The sequence below is a fragment of the Rhipicephalus microplus genome, chromosome X, assembly GCF_043290135.1.
Source record: "Rhipicephalus microplus isolate Deutch F79 chromosome X, USDA_Rmic, whole genome shotgun sequence".
NCBI lineage: Eukaryota > Metazoa > Arthropoda > Arachnida > Ixodida > Ixodidae > Rhipicephalus > Rhipicephalus microplus.
In genome coordinates, this window is record NC_134710.1 from 189,969,643 (window position 1) to 189,987,735 (window position 18,093).

At 45.6% G+C, this 18,093-nt stretch overlaps 1 protein-coding gene across 1 annotated transcript in view; it reads left to right on the plus strand.

Moving 5' to 3' along the window:
* The window catches only part of LOC119176992 (soluble guanylate cyclase 88E-like), a 165,572-nt gene that overhangs the window by 28,675 nt on the left and 118,804 nt on the right, over positions 1-18,093 (plus strand). The gene's annotated exons all lie outside the window — the stretch shown is intronic.

Below are 18,093 nucleotides of genomic sequence, written 5' to 3' on the forward strand. Positions count from 1 at the left end.
TTAGTCTAGAGTCGACTCCTCGAGCAATTCCTTGGTGCATGCTAAATGAGGCGGGATAAGCGCACTCACAGAGACCGAAGCAAATGTCTTGCACTTTAGGATAGCTGATACGCATGAGGGATCTGACGATCTGCATACTAAACCACCTCTTCCGATTTTATGAACATTACTTCTCAGTTGCAAGTGTTGAGTCATGGCCTAAGGCTCCGCCTGGATCGCCTTTGGGTTGTTGAGCTTAATAAATCTCCCACTCGAGGGTGACAGTATGACAGGAATGCTGCCAACACCCACTGCGGAAAAAATATTCTAATCGCAAGTCATCATGAGGCAAGGAGGCTGACCAACGGCTGTGCCCTTGACCAGAAGAAAAATTAGTCGTTGCCACCAATGCAATCGCCTAAACAAGTAATATGCAACGTCAATTAGTTACAACAGGTCAAAGTCACCCAAAACTCAGCCAAAACACCATCCGAAAGCGATGCCGAAGTTCTTCCAACTCGGTTAGTTGGTTTAACTGAGGAGGAATGGCTCAACCCACCACAAGTACGGCCATCCCGCGTTTACTCGCGGTAGAAAGGGCAAAAAAAAAACACCAAAGCACGCACTCGCCAAACTATTTCGTTGCTTTTCTTCGAGAGACTGGCCACTGTAGTTCTCAGACTACCTTGCGTAAATATCACTATCAGGGAGCTACAGGGTGTCACACATAATTAGAGCCAGCAATTAGAAAATGAAAGACACTTCATTGGCCAATTGAACTGAACGCGTACTACTCGCACTAGCCTGTAGGTACGCAGGCTATTTTTTATTTCTAACCATACTAATTATTTACTAATTCCTAATTACTTTTTATTTTGGGCTGGAAACCCAAAATATGAACACTTAGATGTAGAGAACTTCAGAAACCACCGACTAAAATGTTTCCTGTACGATACGTCTAGCGCTGTGATTTTTTCCGCGTTGTAAAGAAAACATATAATAGCACTATAGCAGTGTGCTCGCGGTCTGTCACACGGCTTTTTTTCACATTTCACGGGCTCTCTTTACAACGTGTAAAAAAGAACAGTGCGAGATGAATTGTACAGGAAACATTTTATTGTTTTTTTCCTGAAAGTGCCCTGCAACTCAGTGTTCATATTTTAAGTTTCCAGCCAATAATTGAAAATGGGTAATTAAGAATTACGAATTAATTATATGGTTAGAAATAAAAAATAGCCTGAGTACCTACAGGCTAGTGCGAGTAGTGTTCGTTTGGTTCAATTCGCCTCCTAAGTGCCTTCCACTTTCGAATTCCTGGCTCAAGTTATGTGGGACACCCTGTATATGCGCCACTCACAACAGGTTTACTGTAAATGGACATAAAACAAGCATAATTGAACAAAACTCGTATGTCTCGCTTGTGGTTATGCAGTTCAGCACTTATGCATTAACCGCTGGTTTTATGGGTAATCCCTGTTTGTCGGTGGGAGCCATACACGAATGAACAAGAAAGCAAGTTTCTCCCACCATTCAGCAGCTTCCGGCCTCTCTGCCCACACCGCTAGGTCTAGGACAAACTGGGGTGGACGTTTTGATGAAGTGCATGGGGACTGTACTTTTCGCTACTATCACTGGTATCGCTGACATCGACTGACGCCAAGGAAGAAAACGCTGAAAAACACCGGTGAAAACGATGTATAAATTTCTGCCTTTGTGGATGAGGTGTTGTACGAACACCTGCACAACAGCTCAACCGGAATGCTAGTTGAAGCTCGCGTGCGCACCCAGACGCAGGAAGAACGTGCTGCTGCGCGTGCGAAAAACGCTGCTGCTCAATGCACATTTGACCGTGTTCACTACATTTTGTATGGTTTCTAATTTTTTTTAGCCTTACTTCATATAACAGTACAATATGTGGCTATCACATTTATTTCTTCGGCCTAGTGCCGAAACTATAAGTTTCTTTTTACCAAAGATAGAGAGAAGCAGAAATCACTGTTTACAGCTTTATGACTGTCACTTTGGCGCTGACGGGCAGCGACTGGCACACCTTCCTTGTGCATTCTCAGAACGCTCACTCCCTCATCCACAACACGAAATAGCCTCCCTGGTGCGGTAACTGGCCAGCACCTCCCAAAATGAGCCTGCTTACTACGCCCTGGCCTTCAGACTTCAGCAGCTGCCGAACGCCTGACCACACCGGTGGTCGAACATGTAAAGCAGCAGACGGCCCTAAAATTTCTGGCCTTGAACAGACCGCTACTAGAAACTGAACCTTGGAACATTCAACACCAAGAACTTACCAGGCTAGGGTAGGTGAGAAGGATTACTTCAGGAGCTAGAAAACACTAACAGGGATATTATTGGCCTTAGCGAAAAAAGAACTGGGGAAGCACACATCGTACTAAATATCGTACATTTGGTATAGAGAACTTCAAGACAAGAGAGAATATTGCGTTGGGTTTTTATTTCACAAAGACGTCGCAGGCAACGTTGAATAGTTCTCTACATTATAAGCCCATTATCAGCCTCATTATCAAACTAAAGAAGCGATACAAACTCCAATAGTGCAGCTTTACGCCACGAATCCCGTCATGACGACGGAGGCATAGAACAGCTCACCGAGGATATTGAACTAAAAATGAGACAAGGGCGCACCCAGCACGCCTTTATCAAGCGCAACTTTAATACAAAACTAGGGACAAAATAAAATGGGGAAAAGGAAATTGGTAACTATGGCACTAACTGCAGGAGTAACAGAGCAGAGATTTTAGTAAAATTTGCAGGGTGGAATGGGCTTCGCATAATAAACTTTTTTCCGAAGCGTTAAATTGAAAAGTAGACATAAAAAAGCCCTAACACAGAAACAAAATAAAAAAAAAGGTTTTATTTTATGCGAAAACACAGACATAATGCAGGAAGACCATGACATGAACCAAGTGAAATGCAGTGATCATATGTTAGTAAGGACAAAAATAGCCTTGTAATATAACGCAAAAACACACGAACACAAACAAGAACGACACAAGCACTAGTTTCAATTCAGGTTTATTTTATTGCAATAGCTATTATATAGACACTCTCGGGTGAATTTTGCCACCGTCATTGGCATCGACGTTGGTGACCGCAGCAGTTCACCGCATATGTATACGTATCAATATAAATGAAATTTAAGGGAAGAAACAAAATCCAGACAAATACTCTGGCACGCGGAACTGAATGTCTGATCTCGATCTTGTGAGTGTGTGGCGTTAGCCACTGAGTAAACAACAAAACCACAAAACATTGAAATCGGAAAAAGCAGAGCAAGAGAAACAGATATAGAGAGCAGAGACGTGGCACTAACAACTGCTGTTAGTGACACGTATCTGCTATCTATCTCTGTTTCTGCTGCTCTGATTTTTTCCGATTTCGGCGTTTTGTGGTTTCTGTAGTTTACTGAGTACGTACCAGCCGCAGTCATGGAGACACTGTGAAATCAGGGCGTTGACGAAGCATATATAAACATCCGGAAAGAAATATGGAGGGGATCAACTACTACCATAGTTCTTTATTAAGAAAGCAACAGAATACCAATCGAAAAGGGTGTAAAGCAGGGGAGACAAACTCCCCAATGCTAATTACCGCGTGCTTACAAAAGGTTTTCAGAGGCCTAGGATGAGAACAGTTAGGAATAAGAGTTAATGGAGAGTACCTTAGTAACCTGCGCTTCGCCGACGATATTGCATTGCTGAGTAACTCGGGGTACGAATTGCAACTCATGATTACGGAGTAAGACAAGGAGAGCGGAAAAGAAGGTCTTAAAATTAATTTGTAGAAAACGAAAGTGATGTACAACAACCTCGGAAGAGAACAGCGCGTCGAGATAGGTAATGGGGCACTTGAAGTTGTAAAAGACTATGTCTAATGTCTACTTAGGACAGTAATAACCATGGAGTGGAACCACAAGATTGATGTAACTAGAAGAATAAGAATGGAGAGGAGCACATTTGGCAAGCACTCTGAAATCATGACAGGTAGATTGCCACTATTCCTCAAGAGGAAGGTATATAACAGCTACATCTTGCTGATACTTTACTACGGAGCAGAAACCTGGGGACTCACAAAGAGGGTTTAGCTTAAATTGAGGATGATACGGTCAGCAATGGAAAGAAAAATGGTAGGTGTAACCTTAAGAGACAAGAAGAGAGCAAAGTGGATCAGGGAACAAACCGGGGTTGAGGATGTCATACTTGAAATAAAGAAGAGGAAATGGACATGGGCCGGGCATGCAGCACGTAGACAGGATAACCGCTGGTCATTGAAGGTAACTAACTGGATTCTCAAAGAAGGCAAGTGGGCTAGAGGGAGACAGAAGGTTAGGTGGGCAGGTGAGGTTAAGAAATTTGCGGGTATGAAATGGGAGCAGCAAGCACAGGACCGAGCTTACTGGCGGAACGTGGGAGAGGCCTTTGTCGTGCAGTGGACGTAGTCACTCTGATGATGATGATGAAGTACGTACCAACTTGCCCAACAAGAAACTCTCCTGAACGTGTTAGCTGCTAAGCCACGAAGCAGCATCTCCTTCAACGTTGAAACGGCAAGATATTTCTATCTACCACTTACTGCTGCTGATGGTGATCCTGGGGGAACTATCACGTTTTCAGCACTACCAGCGAGATGACGCATAGAGCACTCGTGGCCTGATCGTCAGGACGTGGCTACGCGTGGTGATGCGTTCATCTCCTGTGCACGCGTATACTTCGCCCCACAGAAAAAGGAGGAAGGTTAGACACGCCCGTGTGTGCTCATTTATCTCGCGGTGGGGACAATCGTACGCCTTGGGCTTTCACCGCAAAGGTTATATTGTAGACACCAGGCGTACTAAGGTCACTGCACTCGTTGCACAGTCTTCGTTTCCGAAAAGGGCGCGCTTTTCAGACACAGCGAAGCAACAACTGAGTCACTTATTTGCGTTCATCTGTATCTGTGGGTACGTTTCGTGCGTCATTTATGCGTGAGCAATGCGGGGAACGTTCTGGTCTGCTTGCCATTCTTCGCGTAACATTCTAATTTGTTCACATTCATTGCTTCGTCTTTGCGGCAAAGCTGTGAATTTTTTCGGAAAAAGAAGATATATGCATACAAACAACTGGTCATGCGCAATGACGCTGTTTAACAACATGAAAAAATTGGCACATCGCACGTACATTTGGAATCGATGATATGCGAAGCACAAATGAGGAAGGTTGATATGTCACTTTAAAATGTATGAGTGTAACGTGACGAGGTGAACGTAAATTATGCGTTACATGACTTCCGTGTCAAGATTTTGTGTTTAAACGTGTTATTTACCTTTGTCGTCTAGTCTCGTCCCGTCATACAAAATTTGGTATATGTGGAGCTAGTGAAACGGCCACGAGCTAGCTATGAGCGTAGTTTAATTGTAGTCATGTTTTCTTGACATGCATGTCAAGGTTATCATAATTGGACGTGTTGTTTACCTTCGTCATCTCTTCACGTCACGTGATAACAACTTTGGTAAATGTAAAGCTAACAAAATGGCTGTGAGCGCGCTATGAGCGTAGCATGTATTTATGTTTTATATGACATGCATGTCATAATTATCAAGTTTGGACATGTCATTTACCTTCGTCGTGCAATCACGTCACGTAATATAAAATTTGGTATAAGCGAAGCTAGCGAAATGGCCGCAAGCGCACCATGAGCCTTGTATGTTGTCATAATCTTACATGACACGCATCGCATGATTATCATGTTTGCACCTGTCATATACCTTCTTCATCCATTCACATCCCCTAATACGAAATTCGGTATATGTGAAGCTAGCTAAATTACCGCGAGCACACCATGAGCGTAGCGTGTAGTCATGACCACGGTGTTTGAAGTGGTCATGACTTACCGCGGTGGAATTACCGTGGTCATGACTTACATGACGGGCATGTCATGATTTCTACGTTAAGGTATTTCACTTATGTTTGTCATGCAGTCTTCCCAATGATGCCATACTATACCATTTTTGCAATATGTCATGCGAGCGAAACCACTGCAAGAGCAGCTAGACATTATTGTAAATTATGACATACATGACATACATTTTGTGATTTTCATGTTATGACGGGTCAGTTATGTTCGTCATACATTCATGTTATGTCATACCAATGTTGGTATTTATACCACTATTGAAACGGCCAGGAGAGCGAAAAGTCGTAGGCGGATAGATAGATAGATAGATAGATAGATAGATAGATAGATAGATAGATAGATAGATAGATAGATAGATAGATAGATAGACAGATAGATAGATAGATACGGTCAAACTCGCCGATGTTCGCTAAGAAATGTTTAGCATTTATTATAATCAGCATTTTTACTTCCCATTTTACTGCCCAGAGTCTACCAAACAGTACATTATTCGACAATGATAAAGATTGGTGGTTTATGCATTTATCCCCTAAAGTTGCAATGGTTAGCTTTATATCTAGCTTTTTGAACACTATCTTGAAAAAGTATGGTTGTGTCATCAAAACATGGCGTGCATATGCCCTCTGCACAGTAAAGGGGCAGGTGGCTACTTGGCCTGGCTTTTAATGAAGAATGGTTTTTATGGTGTCGAACATTAACGCACCGTACCCACTGTCTGTGATACGTGTGACCATACGACATTGGCAAACCAAACACATCTTTATATTTGACTTTTTCAAACTGAAGGGTATGGCGTATGTCACATTTTCTTAGTAAAGTTACCCTCTTCTTTGTTTACTCGCGTTCAACCACGGGGCACACACGGAAAAGCTTTGTTTTCGCGGAGCGTGTTATATTCCCATTGAAATTTCTGCTAATAATTTTAAGATGATGTGAGAGGCTGTATACATAATGGATAACAGTCATTTTCTTCTTCTTTGGTTCACAAGCTTTTTTCGGCAAAAAAGCTTTTCAACAGCTTGTGTGTTATTCCGCTGTGTGTTATTTCGTTATCGCCAGCTTCGCAGTTGGCGATGGTGGAATAGCAGTCGATCCAGTTATGGACACAGAAAAATTCACTTGCAAGAAATTAGGTATGCCTTATCTATGCTCCAAATGGCAATGGTTTCATCGAGATGAAAAAATACCAACAATATACGAATACATAACGAATGAAACATCCCAAAAATAAAGAACTCTAGTCTCATCAGCCTCTTTTAGACGATATACAAAATATTTACGTAGGTAACCTCAAACAGAATAACAGAAACACTTGACTTCAACCAGCTAAAAGAACAAGCTGGGTTTGTTTGTTTTGTTTTGTTTGTAACCTTTGTTTTCGCCTTATTTGCTAAGTCATCTTATTATGACAAATCAGGTAATGTAGAAAGCTGCCTAATACAAGTAACTCTTTTCTCAACCTTCATAGACTAGGAAAACAAATTCCACTCAGGAGAGATATCTGCAGTTTTAAAAGCTATAAATTGAAAAGCAGTACCTAAGTTTCACGTTAATATCTTGGACAACATCTAAAGAGACTTCAAATCTATTTTACTTCTTCACAAGAAAAGCAATGAAAATACGATAAACAAAAAAGCAAGACACGAAAGGAAGTTCTCTACGTTGTTCACCACAAGCTTGGACAGCGCCTGGCTTAGAGGAAGGAAATCTTTAAAGAGCTAGACTGGGAGGAAACGAGAATCAAGGTTGACAGAGACTACTTTAACAACCTACAATTTTCGCACGACATCGTGCTCTTCAGCAACAACCGCATTGAAGAGGAAAAAAATCGATAAAGTATAAAGCAGATCTCAAAATTTATATAGAAAAAAACTAATATAATGGTTAATGGTGTGGCGAAACAGAAAAAAAATTACATTGAAAACCATGTATTGGAATGTATACAAAAATATATAGTCCTTGGACAACTATTCTCGGGAGGTCCTAATCCCAAAAAGTAAATGTGCCGAATAATACGAATGGCCCGGAGCGCATTGGGCAGGCACTTCCAAATGATGTTAGGAAATCTGCCACTATCAATACGCCAATAGTAAACAACCACGGCATACTGCCAGTTTTCGCGTATGGGGCTACAATACGAAAAAAAATAACAGAACAACTAGAGCAAAACCTGAAGACCATCCAGCGTGCAATAGAACGTAATATTGCTACGTAGCTGACGTATCAGCAGTCAGAAGACAACAACGAGGGAGTGGTCTGTTGGTTGTGCGTGCTGCTTCCATCTTAGCCGACGCCATACGCATCAGTTTAAATATAGATTTTAAATACACGCCTCGTGTCATTTTCACGTAACATCTTTTTGGTGGAGGTGCAGGGTACTTCCGCGTCTTCATCACGAAGCTCCGCAACGGCCGCATCATCATAGGTCCAACCATGTCACAGGTTGAACAACCATCGTCTTCGCCACCTGCCCCTACCGTGACTTCTACATACGTCGTTCTACCTCCTGCTCGTGATCCCGGTGTATTTTCCGGTCAGGATGGCATTGACGTCGACAAATGGATCAACCAGTACGAACGGGTCAGCGCAAGCTATAGGTGGGACCCGACTCTTATGCTGGCCGATATGCTTTTTTACCTCGATGGCCCACCGCGAGTGTGGTTCGAGACGCACGAAGCGGAGATTACGAGCTGGGACTCCTTTAAAGAGAAGATCCGCGACCTTTTTGGCGACACCGTTGGGCGGCAGATCGCAGCGCGGAATCAACTGGCGGCTCATGCACAGACGTCGACGGAGTCGTACGTCGCGTACATTCACGACGTCATCGCCCTATGCCGCCAGATTGACGAGCACATGAGTGAGTCGGAGAAAGTGGCCCATGTGCTGAAAGGCATAGCAGACGACGCATATAATCTTCTAGTTTACAACAACGTTGCCACCGTCAACGCCATCATTAAAGAGTGCCGGCGGTTCGAAGAAGCCAAGAGCCACCGTATTACTCAGCGATTCACCCGGCAGCCCAACACGGCCGCGACCTCATCGTGTGAAGCCGCCCGCCAGTCCCCCACGTATGACAACGTCACACGCATTGTTCGTCGTGAAATCGAAGCCGCCTGTCCGGCTCCTCTTGAGCCACCCGTTTTCGCAACGCTCGCCTCTGACCAACAACAGCCGTCAGTGGCGTTAATACAAGCTGTGGTGAGGCAGCAGTTTGCAAATCTCGGACTTCCATCAGCATGTCCCTTGACTCGCCCGGAAGCCCCATCCTACTCCCGAGGACACGCTCGCCGTTCACCTCCAACAATGCCCTTCCGTAACCCTTCGGAATGGCGAACACCCGACGACCGGCCTATTTGTTTTTCCTGCCACCAGCCTGGGCACGTTTCTCGCTATTGCCGCCGCCGTTGGTCAAACCAACCACGTCAGACTTTCTCTACCTCGGCGCTCATGCATCCGACGACCCCTCGACGTTCAGTCGCCGCACCCTTCAATTTCTATTCGTCGTCATCTTACGAGCCTTCCACTGACGCCCCTTTGCCCGGTCGCCGCTACCCTGACGCCCCTTCGTCCATCGCCGCTACGTCGCCAATCCCGCTCTCCGCCACCTCGGCGCTTTTCCTCGCCGAGCTTCTCTGGACGACCGCAGCAGGAAAACTAGATATTGCAGCTTATAGAGGTGAAGCTGCAATACCAATGACGGCCTAAAATCCTCTACTGACGCTTCCCACGCACCATAGCCTGCTTGAAGTACAAGTCGACCATGTTCCTGTGACCGCCCTCATTGACACAGGTGCGCACCTGTCTATTATCAGCGCTTCTCTACGCTGCCGCTTACAAAAGATTATGACGCCATCTACGGCGCAGGCAATACGTGTTGCCGATGGTGGTACTGTACCAGTAATTGGAATGTGCACTGCTCGTGTCAGCATTGCCGGTCGTCACGCCGTGGTCCTTTTTGCCGTGCTAGCCTGCTGCCCTCATGACCTCATACTTGGCCTTGATTTCCTTTCGGCACACTCGGCCTTAATTGATTGTTCGTCTGGTACCCTCAGCCTTGATCTACCAATCTTTGCCGACTCCTCTGCAAAGCCCACCAGCCGCTTGAGCCCAACCACTTTCGTTCGCCTGCCACCTCGAGCCGTCACGTACGTGTCTTTGTCATCGACCCCTCCCGTTCCTGACGGTGATTATATCGCTACGCCTATTACTGACGTTCGGCTGACGCGCAGTGTTACTGTGCCCTATACCGTCACGACCATAGCGGATAACTGTGTGTTACTTCCGCTCCTTAACTTTGGTTTTACCCCTCAAGTGTTGCCCTGCCAGATGTCTCTAGCCCAGCTAACTGCCATAACAGAGGACGATGTCAGTGTTGTCGCTGTATCTGCTCTTGATCGAAGCGCAGTCTCACGGTCACCCAGATCAGACGATGCTATTTTTCGAAAAATGATTGGATCGGAGCTGTCGCCTCACCAGGCCGACGCCCTCTGCCATGTTTTGGCCTCATACAGTGACATTTTCGACACTGACGATCGTCCCTTGGGCCAGACTAATATTGTCACTCACCGAATCAACACTGGTGACTCTGCGCCCATTCACCGTCGGCCGTACCGCGTGTCAGCGTCTGAGCGAGAAGTGATTCAGAAAGAAGTGGCCAAAATGCTTACGAAAAACGTAATCGAACCATCAACGAGCCCTTGGGCATTTCCCGTGGTATTAGTAAAAAAGAAAGACGGCTCATGGCGTTTCTGCGTTGATTATCGCCACCTCAACAAAATTACCAAAAAAGACGTGTACCCTCTACCACGCATTGACGATGCCCTTGATTGCCTCCATGGCGCCACCTTCTTTACATCTCTCGACGTCCGATCTGGCTACTGGCAAATCGCTTTAGATGAAATGGATCGAGAAAAGACCGCCTTCGTTACCCTTGACGGTCTTTACCAATTCAAGGTCATGCCATTCGGGCTCTACAACGCTCCAGCGACCTTCGAGAGAATGATGGACACGCTCCTACAAGGATTTAAATGGTCGACATGTTTGTGTTACCTGGACGACGTGATCATTTTCTCACCTACCTTTGCAACCCACCTTGAACGCCTTTCGACCATTCTATCCATATTTCGACGGGCCGGCCTGCAGCTCAATTCCTCCAAGTGCCACTTCGGTCTTCGTCAGATTACCGTATTGGGTCACCTTGTTGACGCTGCCGGCATAAGGCCAGACCCGGCGAAAGTACGCGCTGTAACAAACTTCCCAGTCCCACGCTCTGTCCATGATGTTCGCAGTTTTGTGGGCCTCTGCTCTTACTTTCGCTGGTTCGTGAAAAACTTTGCGGCACTCGCCCGGCCACTCACTGACCTTCTCAAACAAGACGTCCGTCCCATTTTCTTGGGGCCCTCCTCAAGCTGACGCCTTCTCTCAGCTAATCACTGCTCTAACGACACCTCCTATTCTTGCACATTTCGACCCCGATGCTCCCACAAAAGTGCGAACAGACGCGAGTGGTCACGGAATTGGTGCAGTTTTGGCGCAAATTCAGCGGGGCAACGACCGTGTAATCGCGTACGCAAGCCGTCTGCTTTCTAAGTCTGAACGCAATTATTCTATAACAGAACGGGAATGTCTCGCTCTTGTTTGGGCGGTTTCTAAATTCCGTCCTTACTTGTATGGCCGCCCTTTCCGTGTCATCACAGATCATCACGCGCTGTGTTGGCTTTCTTCTCTGAAGGACCCCACTGGACGACTTGGTCGTTGGGCATTACGCCTACAGGAGTATTCCTACTCGGTTGCTTATAAGTCTGGACGTCTCCATCTGGACGCCGATTGCTTATCCCGCTACCCTGTTGATCAGCCCGACGAACCAGACATCGAGCCTAGCCTCAGCGTCATGTCAATGTCCCAGTTTCTTCAGATACGTGATGAACAACGTCGTGATGCTTCTATGCGACAGCTTATTGACCGTGTCGAGTCTGCTCCGAACGACACGTCACTTCGCATGTACGTCCTCCTGAATGGCGTGCTGTACCGTCGTAGCCTCCAGCCAGATGGCCCTGAGCTCCTTCTTGTCGTGCCGAAAAATTTGCGTTCAACCGTGCTGCACGAGCTTCACGATGAACCAACTGCTGGTCATCTGGGTGTATCTCGGACGTACGACCGCGTGCGTCGCCGCTTCTTTTGGCGCGGTCTCGCCCGGTCCGTTCGCCGTTACGTGTCCTCCTGCGATAAATGCCAACGTAGGAAGCGACCTACTGCGCTCCCGGCTGGACTTCTTCAACCGATCTCCATCCCAACCGAACCTTTCTTCCGTGTTGGTATAGATCTTCTCGGTCCTTTTCCCGAGTCGAAATCGGGCAACAAGTGGGTCGCCGTTGCTATAGACTACGCGACTAGGTATGCCATCACTCGAGCGCTCCCCACCAGCACCGCTACTGACGTTGCGGACTTTTTGCTCCACGACGTCATCTTACACCTTGGCGCTCCTCGCCAATTACTCACGGATTGTGGCCGCGCATTTTTGTCCCGTGTAATCGACGATCTTCTGCGCTCTTCCTCGACGCACCACAAGCTGACCACTTCCTACCATCCCCCAAAAAATGGCCTTACCGAACGGCTAAATCGGACCCTAACGAACATGCTCGCGATGTATGTGTCCTCCGACCACCATGACTGGGACCTGGCGCTACCTCACGTGACCTTCGCGTACAATTCTTCGCGCCACGACACCACTGGTTATTCACCCTTTTATTTGCTTTATGGCCGTGATCCGACGTTACCACTCGACACCTTACTTCCGACCACTACAACGCCGTCAACCGAATATGCACGCGACGCTATTGCCCGTGCCGACCACGCACGTATGATCGCCCGCTCTAGACTTTCGGCTTTGCAAGCCACCCAGAAAGCCATCTACGACAGCCGGCATGTTGACGTTCACTTCTCATCCGGTTCTCTTGTTCTCCTGTGGTGCCCATTTCGTCGAGTTGGCTTATCAGAGAAGTTATTGTCTCGCTACATGGGTCCTTACCGTATCATCCGCCAGGTAACCGACGTCACCTATGAGATCATTGCTGCATCTGAGACCACAAGCCTGCCTGCAACCACACCCAGTGATGTTGTGCACGTCAGCAGGCTAAAACCTTACCACCTGCCTACTGAAGACCGTAGTTAATGTGCACCGAGACGGCGCTTTTACCGCCGGGGGGTAATGCTACGTAGCTGACGTATCAGCAGTCAGAAGATGACAACGACGAAGTGGTCTGTTGGTTGTGCGTGCTGCTTTCATCTTAGCCGACGCCATACGCATCAGTTTAAATATAGATTTTAAATAGACACGCCTCCTGTCATTTTCACGTAACAATATGATAGCAATAGTACTGAAAGATCGGAAAGCGAAATAAATTTTAAGAGAACAGGCAGTAGTTGCAAATATCCTAGCCAACATCAAGCGAAAGTAAAAGGACTTGGTCTGGTCACGTAATGCGTAGAACAGACAGGCAGTGGACTGTAAAAACAAGAGAATGGTTGCCAAGATATAAAAAATGCCGTCGGGGAAGACAGTAAGCTAGATGAAGTGACGAAATCAGGAATACCGCAGAGGTAAAATAAAATCAGCTCGCACAAGAAAGGGTGAACTGGAGATCATTCAGACAGGCCTTCTGCCTGCAGTGAACTTACACAGGCTGCGAATGGTGATGATGCGGCTGATGATGATAAGAATGCAAAGAGAAGGAATTGACCGAATCTAAATTTAATAAAAAACATACGGTTTGCCATTGTAGAGCTCGTTCGAATATCTATTAAATTAGTGTAAGTGAGTAATTACCTGCGATCAAATATAGACAAGCTTTCATTTTTACTTTAGGGTCATACGTGTTTGATTACGTTGTGAAAATCATTCCAAAATGTTTCATTATATTTTTCTTGCAACATACTTCATGTCAAGCGGTGAATTTTTCTGATTTTAACTTAAGACTGCGAATTACGGAATAAAAACACGCTTTGCCGCCGTGGTTGTCTATAGTGGCTAAGTGATCAGCTGCTGACCCGCAAGTCGCGGGATCAAATCCCGGCTGCAGCGGCTACATTTTCAATGCAGGCGAAAATGCTGTAGGCCCATGTGCACAGATTTAGGTGCACGCTAAAGAACCCCAGGTGGTCGAAATCTCCAGAGCCCTTCCCTACGGCATCTCTCATAATCATATGGCAGTTTTGGAACGTTAAACCCAACATATCAATCAATCGGAATGAAAACACGCAACAGCACTCATGTGCTGCCATATTGAAGTGTTTTAAATGAGGCCTCCAGCTAAACTACACGTGCGAAAGCTGTGGCAGCCGCTGCTCTAGGCATCAGCTTCACAGCTTGTCAGAATGTTTGACTGCGATGCATGACAAAAAAATACCGCCATCGCTGATAAACTCACTTTTCATGGGTTTGAAAAGCGTGAGATTACGTTTCATGGGCCCGTGAAACGATATGCAGTAAACGCTCGTTAATTTCGATTTAATGGGACCAGAAAACATTTCCGAAAAAATGGAGGACCAAATTATCAAAATTATAGAGAAAACAATCAAGTAATGGCCGTTGTATCAATCCTTATTGATAAATACATAAATGCAATATTTTATGTGCATAGGGGCATTAGAAAGTCTGCAATTTTCGTGATTCTCAACTTCGTTCCCATCAGTATCTTGTGCTTAAAGAGCTCCTCACTACTCTGAAAAATCCACACATCTTCATGAAGTGAACCAAGACGAGTGGGCGAAGTTCTGGGTATTTTATAGGTGCGCAACAATATGTTGTTGTCCAAGCGTTGCCCCATAAAATGTAAAGTTAGTGACATAAAGAAACACGAGGGGACAAAAATAGTAAGTTACTAAGCTAGGTCTTCACCTCCATAATGTGTATGTTGATGCCACCGACTACCACAAAAGGTTTGTACTTGTAGGTGGGTTATTCCACGCCAATTGTCCCAGCCTTGGCGCTCAACTCTCTGAAATTCACTTGAAAGAATTCAGAACTATCTACGCTATAGCCAAAAATATTCCCCTAAAACAATTTTTCGCGAAAGGAATTTCAGTGCCATAAGTCTTATGTGATTTTTTTAGAAAGCTCAAAATCATAGCTCGTAAAACACGTTGTCAAAAACTACGTTCTTGCTAAATTAGGTCAACACAAATTTTCACCTTTAGAATAATGGTAGGTGTTTTGCGTAAAAAAATTTTATAAGCTTTTACAATTTTTGTGAATTTTCGCGCGGCCTAGGATATAGAGAATATGGTCTATATTAGGGATTTTTTGATAGAAAGACAACATTAGGCGAAATGCGGTGGTTGACATTCGCATATTGCCAGAACGAAGTTACCACTCTTGGGCAACTTATGCAAGCCTTGTTGAGTTACAGAATAAACACTCTTGAGCTCCGCTACCTACTTCAGCAAGGAGTTTCATCAGGTCCCTAGAGACATCACTGTCGTTTTTCTCACCGAAATCAATGACTTTTCTGATATCGGAACATTAGAGACGACTTGTGCTTGTGCTGACCTGGGCAGCCACATTCTCGTTAATCTAGACTGGCACATCCATGAAAAGAGCAGCTGCTAGACATTGTGACACAATTTTCGGGCTGTTTTTTCACTGTATCGAAAGTTCAACGCACTGCCGTTACTAAACACCGCATTGTTTATAAGGGGCCAGCGCGGCCTCTTTGCCAACACCCATGCCGTGTGTTCACGAAGGAAAGAAAGGCGATTAAGCTTCAAGTTGAAGAAATGCTGAATGATGACGTCATTCAGCCCTCGACATGTCCGTCGGCGTCGCCTGTTTTCCTGGTAAATAAAAAAGGCAACACATCAAGCTTCTTCGTTGATTACCGATGGCTTAACAAAGTCACAAAATGCGACGTTGCTTCCCTGCCACAAATTGATGACGCCTTGGACCATCTACGCCATGCCCAGTTCCTTACATCGTTAGATCTCAAGTCAGGGTACTGGCCAATAGAAGTTGACGAGGGTGACCATGAGGAAACCACCTACGTTACTCCCGACGAGCTCCGCGAATTCAAAAAGTGCTTACTTTCAGTCTCTGTTCCGCTCCCGCCACATTTCAATGCATGATGGACACTGTACTCGCTGGACTAAAGGGGCACACGTGTCTTTTATCTCAGACACGTGTGCCCATTTATGTTCGTGAGCCTATCTCACGAACATTTTTCATGGCTAAAAATCATCCTCACTGCGTTACGGAGAGGAAATCATACTATCAAACCTGAAAAGGGCTACTTTGGCTATCAGGAACTCAAGTTTCTCGGCCATGTGGGGAGCCACAGTGGGTGTTCGACTTGATGCGGGGAAGTTGGCAGCCGTCTCCGAGTTCCCTTGTCCTGGAGACAAGGCTGTTCAGCGATTCCTTGGACTGTATGCCTACTACCATCGTTTTGTCGAAGAATTTTTTGAAAATTGCAGAACCGCTTACAAGACTAACACGGCAAATTGTGCCCTCGGTATTGACGCAAGAGCAACAGCAAGCCTTTTTAGAGTTACACAATCGACTGCAGACAGCTCCAGTGCTGACACATTTTGACGACACTGCCGAAACTCAGATTCACACGTAGGAATTGGAGCCATTCTAGTTTAGTTGCAGGATGCTGCAGAGCGTGTGATCACTTACGCGAGCCGCAGTCCCACATAAGCAGAGGCTAACTACTCTACCACCGAAAAAGTGTGCATGACAGTCGTTTGGGCCATTACCGAATTTTGACTCTATCTATACGGCTGGCCGTTTCGAGTGGTCAGTAACCACTGTTCGCTCTGTTGGCTTGTCAATCTATGAAATCCAACAGGCCACCTCACCTTCTGGAGCTTCCACCTTCAAGAGTACGACATAACGGTGGTCTACCGATCAGGACACCCGACGTCATCTGACACTGAAAAGATTTACCATTTCTTGGCGTCGTCGATATAGTGCGGATGGCTGAACTTCAACGTGAGGACACTGCGCCACTTTTTGTCATCCAGTATCTTCAAGGAGCAGACGTTATCGTCTCGCGCCCACTCTCACGTGGATTAACATCTTGGCGTCTGCGGAAGGATGTTCTCTAAGAAGAAAAATCTGAAAAACAGTCAGGGAACTTTTCTCCTCGCCGTTCCAACGGCCCTGCGTGAGGAAGTTTTGCAGGCATGCCATGACGATACGTTGCTGGTCACTTCGACTTTGTTTTAACATTAGCGCGCATACGACAAAAATACTACTGGCCCCAGCTGTATTCATCCGTTCAGCGCCAAGTCCGAACCTGCTGTCTGTCAGAGGCGTAAAGCTCAAACCGTGAAGCCCACTAGTTTCCTCCACCCTTTAGATTCACCTTCAGCACCGTTTCAGCAAGTGCGAATGGATGTTCTCCGTCCATTCTTTATGCCATCCTCAGGAAATAAGTGGATAATCGTCGCAGCCGACTATCTGACTTGCTATGTGGAAGCCAAAGCTGGGCCTAGAAAAACTGCAGTTGAAGTCACCAGATTCTTCATCCATGACATTGTTTTGTGTGATGGTGCACCTTCTTTTCGAACAACCTATCACGGAGCAGCATTTACTGGAGTTATCGCAACAGGTCGCCGAGCTGACGCATACTAACCACCGGGAAACAACATATTATCATCCCCAAACTAAAAGGACTTAAGACTAAACACTGGCCGACATGCTATCTATGTATGTTGATGTAGAACACGAAACATCGGATAAAATTTTTGCCGTACGTTACGTTTGCTTACAATGCCTTTGAGGACATGGTTTAGCATATAATGAATTAATAAATAATAATATTAATGTTAACCAATAGCCAGGTGTATCGCTGTAGATTAAACATGATCGCGATTTCAGAATCACTAAAGTGAAAAAGTGTGGCCTAATTATCTGCAACTTAAAAACGCTGAACGTGAAACGTCAACTGAGAAGTTACAATGGTCAGTACTATTTTAATGAGGGCTGACTCATTCCACTTTTGATAAGGTGAGCCACCCATTTACTTAAATGAGAAGACGGTGGTCCTTTCGGGCAGTTGAAGCATTGAAGGGCGAGTTACTATTAGTATGATGCGTTTCGTAATGCGCACCAACGAATTCACATCCCCGCATGCTGTTTTTGATGTTGTTTAAACGGGTTTATTCTTGTGCACCTGTTTCTTAGAGAAC